Here is a 14,033-nt window from a genome sequence, read left to right as displayed (position 1 = left end):
GGGATGAAAATGTCCTCTAATCTGTGCTGTCCAGTACGATAGCCACCAGCCACATGGGGACTATTGAATGCTTGAAACGTGGCTCCTGAAATTTAAATTTTATTTAATGTTAGCTTAATTTGAGGTGCCATGTGTAGCTAGTGGTTCCCATATTGAATAGAGCAATACTGACGGTGGATGATGCACAGTGGGTCATGGAAGGGCTGGCTTGGAGCTCAGAGCACCAGGCAAAGAACCAAACAAGGTGAGGCAACCATTCGGCACAATGTCTGACTCATGGTAAGTACCCAATACATGTTCATTATAATTATCCTCTAAAATAGTTCCAAAACTTTATCATGAGGGGGAGGGGCAAGATGCAGGATGACTATGGAGCCACGGCAGTCCCAACTGTCTCCCAACACTTCTTATGGCTGTAATTCCGTGGATGTGTTTGCGGAACAGTTTCTTTCTCTTCCGTGTTATTCTTTGTCTCTTTGTCTAGTGATTTCAGTCCTTCCGTTCTTCTTATAGTATGGACTGGTTTGTTTTGTTTTTTACTTGACTGACTTAATGATCATAGTATTAAAGCCATTCTATAATGGATAACGGACTTAATTATCATACGCTATAGAAGTGTGCAATTATGCCAGAATAATCACTGCCACAGTGATAGGAGTTTTCTTGCTAATTACAGTTTTGTTCCCAGGGGTGATTTTTCTGACACTGCTATGACATACTGTGAGGCTTTATCCATAACACAGTGCATGGTAAGTTTATGTCTGACTGACTTTTCCTTATTATATTCTTTGTGTAAAAAAAAAAAAAGACTTTTTTTTAAGTTTATTTATTTATTTTGAAAGAGAGAGCCCTAGCAGGGGAGGGGCAGAGAGAGAATCCCAAGCAGGCTCCACACTGACAATGCGAAGCCCGATACGGAGCTTGAATTCACGAACTGTGAGATCATAGCCTGAGCCGAAATCAAGAGTCCCTTAACCAAGCGAACCACCCAGGTGCCCCTTCCTTATTATATTCTTAATGACAAGAAAGATTTGTAAGTGTTTGTAAATGTTATATAGGAACTCTGATACATTGTGGGGCTTGATTTATTACAAAATCTATGATTTTGTGCCCAAACTGGCACTGTCTGCCACAATCTCTTCTCTTTTGATGGTTTAAGAGAGCAGACTAGCATCTGGATACTTATTTTTTTATACAAATTACATAGATATACCTATATATTGTTGGCTGCTTAGAGAACCATATTCCAGTTGAAATTGACAGAAATTTCACAAGACCTGATTGTCCTCGCAGCGCTGTTGAAGGAGCATCTCGGTTCAAGTCAGCAACAGGCACACCTGGGAGTGGAACATTCTACCATGATGGTAAGAAATATATTTCTTCTTGCTGCTCAGCTGCATTGTTAATTATGGTACATTTCCTAGATAACTTACAAGCCTTCTGAGGAAAGGGTAAACACGAAAGGAAATGTTGAGCCCTAAAGGGAACCTAAGCCAATGATAACAAGATTAGCCTACACAAGTTGCTATTGGCACCACATGATGACTTGAGCACGGGCACATCAGACCTTTCACGTAAGCCGGCCAAAGTTGTGGATTGCTCTAAACATTTCCTGAGGATATGCTTTTAACACTAGTGGGAGCTCTTTACATTAAGAAAAAAAATCACACGACCCACAGTTGTTCTGCAAATTTGTCTCTCTCCTATTAGATCCAGTCCTCACGCCTGGGAGACTTATCTTTAAGGGCATCATTTGTTAAGACTTGGATCAAATTTTTTTTTTTTCCAAGAATTCTAAGGCACCATGAGGCACTTGGGTGGCTCAGTTGGTTAAGTATCTGACTTCGGCTCAGGTCGTGATCTCACGGTTCATGAGTTTGAGCCCCACATCAGGCTCTGTGCATCAGGTTCTCTGCTATCCGTGTGGAGCCTGCTTCGGAACTTCTGTCCCCTCTCTTTTCCTCTTCCCCATGGTCATTCTCTCTCTCTCTCTCTCTCTCTCTCTCTCTCTCTCTCTCTCTCAAAAATAAACATTAAAAAAAAAAGAATTCTAAGGCACTAGAACATGGAAGTAAATAATTCGCTACAATCTTCCTTTCTCACTCTGAACAGTTAAGCCAATGACAGGAAACTAGTCCCTGGTCATCAGTTAGTGCTGTCTTTCAATTTCAAGTTACTTCCACACTTGTTATGTATATGAGACTGTCACTCAAAGAAAATCACTAAAAAGCACATGAGAAGATGCAGAAGAAAAGGCAAACAGTTGTTTTCCTATACTTTAGAGGACACAGAAAGGGAAATGTAAGAAAAACACTAAAGCTTATTAAGCATTTACCTGTAGCATTTGACAGTGCTATTTCTGCTTTCCAGAATAGCCTCTATGTAGTTGCTGTCCCCTCAATTTCAGCTGCTATAACACCCTGTATTTGATTTAGCACCTTATTAAACTCCTGGCATAATGCCTGGACAAAAGAGGGCAATTTCTCCCTAACTTGGGCATTCCAGACTATGATATTTGATTATCAACAAGCGGGTGGCCTGTCATATTCTTGGGAAGCAGAGACTTTCACCGTATGGGATTACTTAATCTTGGAAGGGCTTTGAATTTCCACTTTCTTGTGCTCTCTACAGTCACCCTAATACTCCTCCATAATTCTGCTTCTGATGAAAGGAATAAAAGAACCTGGAAGAAGTGAATCAAGGGCTATCGGAGCTGTAAGCTGTCCTGGGGAATGCAGAATCCATCCCCTTAACTCAACTCCAGTTTTCTTCTGATTCTTTCCATAACACCATGTTCACATCATGAAAATACATCAAATAAAATTCACAGCTTCTATTAGTGGAGAGTGGGCAGTGGAGGGACTTCCTGTCAGGCGTCGTGCTGAGGGTTTTATGTACATTCTCTCACATAATCCTCAGACCAAATCTCTGAATTATTATTCTTATTTTTCAGATTCATAAACTAAAGCTTTGAGAGTCTAAGTCGCAGACTCCTAAATGGCTGAGCCAGGATTCAAACCCAGATGTGGCTGACTGCAAAGGCCATTTATTCAAACTGCTATGCTACAACTATGTTGTCTATATAAAATGCAACTTATTCTAAAGAAGAAAGCATTGCCAACACATGGAGAGTAATTGGAGACCCCAGGAGACAGTGAGATCCCAGGAAACATCCAGGGTAGGAATCATCCCTTATTAATAATAATAATAATAATAATAATAGCGAGAGCTACCTTTAACTGAGTGCCCACTAAAGGCCAGGCACTTTGTATTTGTTATTTAATTTAATTACCACAACCATCCTGTGAGGCAGGGATAATTATATACCCATTTTTCAGATGAGGAAACTGAGAATTAGAGAAATTAAATAGCTTTCCCAAGTCACACTGTTGGCAAGTGGTAAGATGAGCCTTCTAGGTGAATCTCAGTGATTTGAAACGTCATTCTCCTACTTATTTTAAAAGAGTGCCTGGCCATGGAATCTGTTTAATATCGAATGCATGGCATGAGTAAATGAGTGAAAAGAAAAGATGAATGAATGGGGACTGGAATGGAATATGAACCTGTTATGTAATGCCCAAGTAGGCCTTGGTAAGAATCTCTTAAAAACAAATTAGTAACAAACACATAATGCTTTGTTTTGCTCCAAAAGGTAGAATTGGGACAGATCAGTGGAAATTGCAGACTTCCATACAGGAATCTGGCTTCAACATGTTCATTGCCTGGATGATCTTCAATTCTATGACTCAAAGATTCTGTTAGAGTCAGTGTCTTTATAGAGGCATTATAATGAACTTTCCAACACAGAGCTGCGTTGTAAAACAGTGATCTGCCCATCTTTCAAGGTGTTCCATCTATAGGACTACCTGCTGGAAAAGCTGTAGAGGAAATTATTAAATTGGGTGAGGTAGAGGATAGTTTGCAAAGGTAGCTACACTTACTCCCTTCCCTTTACCCATTCCCCCGTTGCAAGATGATGTTGCAGCTCCTCCCACAGAGAGGTAGCATTCCTCCTGACCCCTTGAATCTGGGCTCGCCTTGCGACTCGCTTTACCATAGGGAATGCAACAGAAGCAATGTTCTGCCAGTTCTGAGTCTAGGTCTCAAAAGGCCTCGCATAATTTCACTCTCCTAGAAATCCGAGAACCCTACGAGCAAACCCTAGCTAGGCAAGCCTCCTGGAGAACTCAGGGCGATGTGCCAAAGAGAGGTGGTACAGCCAATAGCCAGCCAACCTCTGGAAGCATAACCACCTTGCTGACCACAGATGCATGAAGAAGCTTAGTGGAGGCCAGACAGAAGACCCACCTAGCTAACCTGTAAATTCACGGGCAATAGTAAATGGCTGCTGTGTGGTTCTCAAAAGCAGCTCCTGAGATGGGAAGAGATAGGGGATGCCTGATGTCCTGATCAGAATAGGTCACGCCACCATCACCTGCCTGTATTCCAGAGGCCTGCAGGTACTGTTGTCAATAGATTTAGTAGCCAATGTTAATTGGATATCTTACTATTGGCCAGGAAATAGTTTTAATGACTTACATAAATTAATTGTTAAGTCTCACAACCACCAACGAGAAATATATTATTATTGTTGAACTGATTTGACAGATATAGAAGCCATGACAGAGAACTGAAGAAACTTATCCAGGATACAGAGTTAGTAAGTGTATCCAGGATACAGAGTTAGTTAGTAAGTTTCCAACCCAGGAAGTCTAAAGCTAAAGTGCAAGGGCTTGCTATCCAATGTAGAGCGGGGACTATACTTACCTTCAAGAAACCTGGTGGTTATAAGCTTTCACCCAAGGCCTTTCACCAGGCTCTCTTTACAAAGCACTGGATGTCACTTAATACCTCATTCACTTCCCAGGCTTCTCCCACCTCAAAGTCTTTTTTTCTTACTTCCTGTTCCTAAGGAATTTCACTGTTACACTTGACGCTTAGAACTGTGATCAGGAGAAACGGTTAAAAGGGCTCATTACCAAAAGTATGGGAGCAATTAGAAAAAACACTCCTTTCCCCAAACAGAATCAGTTTTACAGCAGGAGACTTTCCATCCTGCCCAGAAATGGAAATGTGCATAAATTCGGTTTAGAAGAGTATATAAGATGGGCTTATGCAAAAGGCTTCAGCAGGGAATCAAATGCTAAATAAAATGGTAAAAGCAGATCTAATAATCATGCCTGATGTCCAAGATGTGTCCAGTTTTTTTTCTCCCTGATATAGTTGCCCTGCAGCTCATGTCAGTTACAAAATGTCTCAACTCACTCTTTTTCTTGTTGACTGCAACCGACTGCCAACACTTCAACCATAGTTAAACTAGTTCAGCAGGAAAAAAGCCAAGGAATGTATCCATTCCAACATTTTCTGCAGTTTGGTAGTATATAGCTCTCTGCTGTAAGGTCTCTTAAATGAGAATTCCAGGTGCCAAACTGGATGAAACAGGACCAAGACCTATATACTTTTCTAGAAATTTCCTTTACTGTATCTAATTTCTCCCTTAGAGCAGGCAGTATCACGCATTTCCCTACCAGTATTTTTTTTTTTTCTGACACCTTCTAGGCCTTGGTGCAACACTCTCCCCACCCCCATTCCACAGATACAGGTAATTCTTGACTTGATGTGAGACAGTGGGAACCCCCTATCACCCCTCCCCCCATCCCACAGCTAGGGATTTGACTGCTGCCTCTAGCAGGGTAGTATAAATGCCTGTCTATCTACTTCTAGACCTTCTTTTTAATTCACCCGCTTGTCTAATTATTTTTTTTAATTTTTTTTAATGTTTATTTTTGAGACAGAGAGAGACAGAACATGAATGGGGGAGGGTCAGAGAGAGAGGGAGACATAGAATCTGAAACAGGCTCCAGACTCTGAGCAGTCAGCACAGAGCCTGACGCGGGGCTTGAACTCACGGACCGCGAGATCATGACCTGAGCCGAAGTCGGACACTTAACCAACTGAGCCACCCAGGCGCCCCCGCTTGTGTAATTATTTTAAAGCATTCCTGTCATCTCATCTCCTTCTTGCTTGGAGCTTTTCAAAAAATATTTATTTATATATTTTGAGGGTGGGGGGAGGGCCAGAGAGAGAGAGAGACAGAGAGAGAGAAAGAGAGAATTCCAAGAGGCTCTGTGCTGACACGGGGTTCAATTCCATGAACCATGAGATCATGACCAGAGCCAAAATCAAAAGTCCGACTCTTCATTGACTGAGCCACCCAGGTGCCCCTATACTGTAGCTTTTTAAGGCCCTTAAAGGGACCCCTAACTTCTTCCATCTCTTGAAATTAGCCACCAGGCTCTCAAACCCAAGATGTCAGTCTTGTTCTGGGAAGTTTTCATGGACTCCTTTCTTTTTCTTTTTTAATGAACTTTGTATTTCAGAACAGTTTTAGGTTCACAGCAAAATTGAGTGGGAGGTACAGAGAGCTCCCATATACCCCAGGTTCCTCACAAGCACACAGCCTCCCTCATTATCAGCATCCCACATCAGAGTGGTGCATTTGTTCCAACTGATGAATCTACATTGACACATCATTTTCACCCAGAGTCGATACTTGTTGTTAGGGTTCGCTCTTGGAGTTGTATATTCTATGCGTTTTGACTGATGCAAAATGGCATGTGTCCACAATTATAGTATCATACAGAACAGTTTCACTGTTCTAAACATCCTCTATGCTCTGCCTATTCATCCCTCTCTCCCCTCAATCCCTGGAAACCACTGATCTTTTTTATTGTCTCCACAGTTTTGCCTTTTCCTAAGTATCATATAGTAAGACTCATACTATAATACTCAGCTTCTTCCCACTGGCTTCTTTAGTTAGTAAAATGCTTTTCGGGTTTCTTCATGTCTTTTCATGGCTTGATAGCTCATTTCTTTTTAGTGCTGAATAATAAATATTCCATTGTCTAGATGTACCATAGTTTATCTATCCATTCACCTACTGTCTCAGTCAGCTTGTGGTGCTACAACAAAATACCATAGATTGGGGGCCTTAAGCAAAAAACATTTATCGCTCACAGGCTGGAGGCTGAGAAGTCTAAAATTAAGCCGTCAGCAGATCTGGTTCTTTGTACTTTGTGAGGGCCTCTTTCTTGGCTTGCAGATGCCCATTTTCTGGCTGTGTCCTCACATGATGGAAAAAGAAAGCTCTGGTGTCTCATCCCCTTCTAAGGATACTACTTCCATTATGGGGACTCAAACCTCATGACCTCATCAAAACCTAATTACCTCTCAAAGACCCCCAACTCCTAAAACCAACATATGAGTGGTTGGGGTTTCAACATACTAATTTGAGAGCATAAACATTCAGTCTGTAACACCTACTGAAGGATATCTTGGTTGCTTCTAGGTTTTGACCATTATATAAAGTTGCCATAAACATCAGTGAGCAAGTTTCTTCATGGACATAGGTTTTCAACTCATTTGAATAAATACCAAGGAGTATGATCACTAGATCATATGGTAATATGGTAAGAGTATGTTTCGTTTTGTAAGAAATTGTCACATTGCCTTCCACAATCATTGTACCATTTTGCATTCCCACCAGCAATGAATGAATGTTCCCATTATTCCATGTCCTTGCTAGAATTCGGTGTTGCCAGTGTGAGACAGGGACCATGGGAACAAGCACCAAGTGAAAAACATTATGTAACTGGGGCACTTTCTGTTGGCTGTTATTTTTAAGCCCCTTCTCTTACAGAGCAGATCCAGGATGTGGCCCAAAACAGAGGACCCAGGATCCAAAAACTACCAATGAGCTGCCTGAATTGCCTGCCAACACTGGCCAGTCAGGACAAGGCCCCTCCAGCCAATCAGAATGAGGCACTTTTTCCCTTCCTCTTATTAGCCTATTGGACCTCAGTAAGAGCCTGAGAGGCAACTTTCGCTATATAGGCGGGGCCTCCCCAGGGTTGGTGGAAGCCAGCCTAACTAGTCTTTGTTAATGCTGTGTCTCCCTTGATCTTAAACTGTAGCCCTGATAAAGCCTTGCCCGTGCCTTTGATTTTTGGGTCCAGCGTCATCTCTATCCTTGTCCAGCCTATGAACCCAACTTTGGTAGCAAGTATTGTGGATTTGGGCCTTTCTAATAGGTGTCTGGTGGTAAATCGTGGTTTTTACCATTGTGTTTTTATTTAATTTTTGTCTTTTGCTGTTGTACGTACTTTTGTGAATTTTCCCTTTAATATGTTTTTGTAAGAGTACTATATACTCAATAAGAGCGCCCTTTGTGCATCAGTCTCTGCCTTAGACTGCTTATCCCAACCAGTCACATGGACCTGATGCTAATAGTTTCTGAGACCTCCTTGGAAATCTATCTTTTATATCTCTCCTCTCCATCCTTGACCCCCCACCTCTACCCCATATGTTGGTTTCACCCAACTCAAGTGTAGACCTGCCAATTGGGTCTTTGTTTTTAGCTAATTGAAATTTATTTAGGAAAACATTCTATACCTTTCATATTTGTCTTATAACTATAATAAGCCCAGAGAACTGCTTTTATAATCGCAGGTGTCTCTGGTTGTTCAACCGCCCATATGGCGTCATTTAGGGTATAAGGGATTTGCTAATCAAATTAAAATGCAAGATTTATTTTACCTGGAGTTTTTACTAAAATGAAAATGTTGTATTCATGAAGTTCCTGTGTAAATCATCCGCTCTTTTTAATAAAATAGTATCCTTAAGGTTATAATCCATTCAATTTGAGCAAAAGTAGAGCCATTTAAGTAAAAGATATGTCTTGAAATTAAAATGTAAGTGACCATCCAAAATTATGTTTACAGCCTCTTCCTCTTCCCCTAAGCAGCCTGAGGTGATCTCTGAAAATGGTTCGCTATTCACTTGATCCAGAAAACCTGACAAAATCACGCAAATCAAGAGGTTCAAATCGTTGTGTTCACTTTAAGAACACACGTGAAACTGCCCAGGCCACCAAGCGTCTGCATATCTGAAAAGCGAGCAAGTGTCTGAAAGATGTCACGTTGCAGAAGCCATGTGTGCCTTTCTGTTGCTACAATGTTAGAGTTGGTAGGTGTGCGCAGGCCAAAGAGTAGGGCTGGACACAAGGTCGGTGGCCCAAAAAGAGTGCTGAATTTTTACTGCACATGCTTAAAAATACAGAGAGTAATACTGAACTTAAGGGTTTAGATGTAGATTCTCCTGTCATCAAGCACATTCAGGTGAACAAAGCCCCCAAGATACAGCATAGAACTTCCACGGCTCGGGCACCTGCGTGGCTCAGTCAGTTAGGTGTCTCCGCCTCTTGGTTTCAGCTCAGGTCACGATCTCACGGTTTTGTGGGTTCGAGCCTCAAGTAGGGCTCTGCGCTGACAGCGCAGATCCTGCTTGAGATGCTCTGTCTCCCTCCCTCTCTGCCTCCCCCCCAACTTGTGCTGTCTCTCTCTCAAAATAAATAAATAAACTTAAACAACAACAACAACTTACAGGGCTTATGGTCAGATTAACCCACACACGAGCTCTCCCTGCCACACTGAGATGATCCTTAATGAACAAGAACAGATTATTCCTAAACCAGAAGAGGAGGTTGCACAGAAGGAAAAGACAACAAAAGAAGAAGAAAAAGAAACAAAAACTTCTGGTCCGGGAGTAAATTCTGCATAACGTAAATGCGAATAAAGGTCAAAAAAAATTACATTTACAAAAAGACCAAAATTGACCCAAATTTGTTTGTTTTGAGGTAAAAGTGGTATATAACATTATATGAGTTTGGGGTGTACGATGTTATAATTGTGGCTTTAGTTGTCCATTAGCAGCTTCATTTGGAGGTTGAATCCATCTTCAATGTAGATTCTGCTTTGTAGATACAGCAGAGGGAGAAAAAAATCCAACACAGGGGAGAAGATAATGAAGAAAACTCCCTGATGAAAGAAATTCCTCATCATTGATGGAGAAGGTAAAGGACCAGGCCAAGCAATGTGGGAGAAGCATTTCCTCTTCCCAGGAACTCCCTACTCCCATTTCCCCTCTGTCTTTGGCAGGAAGAGCCTCCAGGTGGGAGAAGGGTGGAGGGACAAAGAGTGGAAGGGCTTACTTTGGCTTAAAGATGTCTGTAAGAAGGACCTTGCCTGCACACATACTGCCCAGAGTTCGATTTTCCCTTAAATACACACCTACACGCATGCACACATACCTACATACATGTATTAAGTTTTGTTAAAGTTATGCAAACCAAAATTAACTAGTTCTACAAATGTATTATTGGTTAAGAACATAAGTCAGCAGCATCCCCTTTCACCATCCCCCCCTTTCTTAGTGGAAATCAAGTCTCGTAATTGCTAGTAACTGCCTCAAACTCTACCTGAGTCATTCCATTTCCCTGGTCTCCATTGTACTATTTTCCTCCTTTCAGGAGGAATAAAGTCTGATTGTGAGGTTCTTGAAGCTTACACAATTTTAGGGACTCTTTTTTTCAAAAAGAACATACGGTTTCAAGTACAGAATGAGAGCTTTAGAAAGGTCCCTAAAGCTTAAGCTTCGTTGGCTTCATGGCACATCTCTGCCTCTGCCTTCAAACGAAAACACACATCTATTGTATTAAATGATCCTGTTGCCACTGTCTCCCCAGCCACATGCCGTGTTTGGAACGCAAAATCTCTTCATAATTTTACAGTCAGGTTGTTCCTCAAAGCCCACTTCCTCTACGGAAGTTTTCTATTGAACTGCAAAAATAGTAATATTTCTCTAATTCCCCTTTCTCTAAAATTTAATTCTGTATCTTCCCTCATCTGTCACCCTGTACCACATACTTATCCCATTGGTTTTTAAGGCAATTAAATAAATGCATATAGTCATTAGCGGCCCGTGATGCACAATTGGGTGTGAAGTTGTTTTTGCGTATCAAAGGAAATGAATTTAGTTATTATCTGTATCACTAAGTTTGAGGCAGAGGCCCTTTCCTATATGCAAAAAGCTTTAGAGGAAAGTAAGCATTTCTAATATTTGACTTAATACGACTGCTTTGCTAGAAAAAAAGTAAGATATTAAATATTAAAGATGACCAGATGGAAGCCACCGAAATCAACCGAACGGTAAACTCACAGGCTCAGAGTGTAACCCAAAGCATTAGTGGAGGTGAAGCTGTTTTGCTTGAGCATTATGAGTCTTTTTATTTGTAAACAACAATGCCAGAGCTCCAAAGACACAATCTTATACATCACACTGTCATTCGAATATGCGGCTCTTTCCTGCAGCATCATGTTACTGCTGAAAGTTTTATTTCCCGGTAATACTGGAGGTGGTAATTAGAAGGTGTATTATTTCTGGCCAACCATAATGGATACAACCACCGCAGAAGGTTAATGGCGATGCTGCCAACACTGCGGCCATTAGCTGTTGGAGCAGGGAGCGCTGTGCGCGCCAAGCGAAAGTTTTTAAATAAAGGCTCTCCTCTACTTGGTGTTCGTAGACCCCCCCCTAAATGAAGTCAGTAAGCCGTCAGAGTCACACATGTCACTTGGAGGGATTGCAGCTGTGGGCAGAGCTTTCCAGGGTTGGGCAAACAAGACTTTAGGAGGCAACTTCTGGAGGGAAGGAGCCTTTGGAGCCCAAGTTCCTCTTTCCCTTTGTTGCCTTCTCTGTCTGCCTCTGCTCACCCAGACTCCTCCAGCTGGGGTCCTCCTCCTGCTGTTTGCTCCCTCAGCTCCTAAGGCCAGGGCATCAGGTCAAAGGTCACGAGCAGGTCTACCCACATTACCTGGCCTGCTCCAGGCAAAAGTACCAAGGAGGACACCCTATTATATGTCTACATACTTAAAAGCCATAAATCAAGCTAATAAACTGTTAAATAAAATATATTCTGCCCCCTATCTTTATCATAAAATAATTTTTTTTAATGCATACAGCTATATTTTAATGAGTATAGGCAAATTACCAGAATGAAGAAATTTAACTGTGTGCCTCTGCTTAGCCTGGTGATGCGCCGAAGATGTTTAGATAAGCAATAAAATAAAAACTTAACACAGTTTACAAATGATATATTTACTCCATAAAATTTATTTTCTTCTTTTCATCTTAGTGGAATCACTTAATTTTGTTATTATAATCAAGATTTTATTGTATTGTATTGTATTTATAATCAGTGTTTTGTTAACAATAATGCTGAATTACATAACTTTCTTGAGTTAGTGTAGCTCTTGGAACTTTTTAACATTTATTTATTTTTGAGAGACAGAGAGAGAGACAGGGCACAAGCAGGAGAGGGGCAGAGAGAAAGAGGGAAACACAGAATCTGAAGCAGGCTCCAGGCTCTGAGAGCCTGACATGGGACTCGAACCCATGAACCACAAGATCATGACCTAAGTTGAAGTCAGATGCTTAACCGACTGAGCCACCCAGGCACATAGCTCTTGGAACTTTTGAACTTAATTTTACTTCAGAGAAATTTTGTTCTGCTAAAGCAGTAGCAACTGAAATAGTGATCAAATTCTTAAAGCAACTTATTTCAGAAAATGAAGAATTGGGAGTTTCTGGTCTGGCATGTAAATAACTTAGAAACCATCACTCCATCCTAACAAATAAAAAGCTGAATAAACTGAAAATCAACAACTCTTCTTAGATCTGTCCAAGAATTGAGGACATAAAGCAAACAGCTGCTCCCCAAATTAGAAGACAGGCAGATACAGAGAATAATAACTTGCCAGAGTAGAAACCCGTGAGCAAAAACCTCCCAGGGTTTTTGTACCTTTCCAGGGTAACGGGTAGGGGATAGGAAAACCTGAACTATAATTGATGAATTGCTGGAGACTGAGTGTTGACAAGTCTGAGAGTTAAACGCGCCACTGGGGCCCAGTCTTTGGGGGACCCCACACTTGTCAGTTTCACTTCCTGAAGCTCTACCAGGTTCTGACAATGACTATTGGAGAAAAATCCCCTCGTGTCTGGCAGGGGAAGGAGGAAAGAAACCATATTGAAATTTGCCTGAACATCCTGTTCATCTTAATAGGATCTAACCTCTTGAGAAATTATTTTGCCAACACCTAACTTATTGGGATTTTATCAGAGCCTAACTGACCTGGGGGAAGAAAAACACCCACCCATACTCAGCCCACTCTGGCAATGTTGTCCCTGAGGGGAGTATATATAATCTGATAAGCAATTGTAAATTTCACAGGTCCCCTAAAAGACTGAGATGTGATCATAGGTCTATACAATGCTTCCCCATTTCACCTCTACCTTATAACACATCACTAAAGCCTTATTTACTGCAGTTCCTTTTTTCTAGTACATCATGTCTGGCTTTCCACAAAAAGTTACAGGGCATACTATAATGCAAAAAAAAACTTAGTCCGAAGAAACAGCAAGCCCCAGAACCAGACTCAGATATACAGAAATGATGGAATTGTCAGACTAGGAATTTAAAATAAGTGTGATTAATATGCTAAGGGCTCTAAAGGAATAAGTAGATAGCATGCAAAACCAGATTGGTAATGTAAGCAGATGCCAGCATACCTCAGAGATATTATGGGTTTGGTTTCAGACCACTGCAATTAGGCATACGTTGAACTAATGCAAGTCAAATCAATTTTTTTGGCTTCCTCGTGCATATAAAAGTCACGTTTATACTATGCTGTAGTCTAGTAAGTGTGCAATAGCATGGTCTGAGGAAACAATGTACATACCCTGATTAAAAAATACTGCTAAAAAATGCTAACCATGGTCTGAACTTTCAGTGAATCATAATCACTGATCACATTTCACTGTAACAAATATTATAATAATAATGAAAAACTTTGAAAGAGTTCAAGAATTACCGAAATATGACACAGAGACATGAAGTGAGCAAATGCTGTTGGAAGAATGGTACCAATAGACATGCTCAACACAAGGACAGGTGCTGGGGTGTGGGGTGAGTTACCCTGCCCAGTGCTGGAAGCCTGGATAGAGAGTGTGTGTGTGTCTGTGTGTGTGTGTTGGAGGGTACAGTTATTTGTGATTCAGGGCCCACAGCCTTTCTCCTCTAGACATTCTGTTACCCTCCTGGTCCAGTTTTGTTTGTTATGAACAGAAATAGAGAGTCC

At 41.2% G+C, this 14,033-nt stretch overlaps 1 pseudogene; it reads left to right on the top strand.

Moving 5' to 3' along the window:
- The first annotated feature begins 8,787 nt into the window (after positions 1-8,787).
- On the top strand, positions 8,788-9,607 carry LOC106980037 (60S ribosomal protein L17-like; annotated as a pseudogene).
- Positions 9,608-14,033: the final 4,426 nt, after the last annotated feature.

Source organism: Acinonyx jubatus, chromosome F2, assembly GCF_027475565.1.
Source record: "Acinonyx jubatus isolate Ajub_Pintada_27869175 chromosome F2, VMU_Ajub_asm_v1.0, whole genome shotgun sequence".
NCBI lineage: Eukaryota > Metazoa > Chordata > Mammalia > Carnivora > Felidae > Acinonyx > Acinonyx jubatus.
The sequence above is the reverse complement of the archived record's forward strand: the minus strand, read 5'-3'. Positions and strand labels throughout refer to the sequence as shown.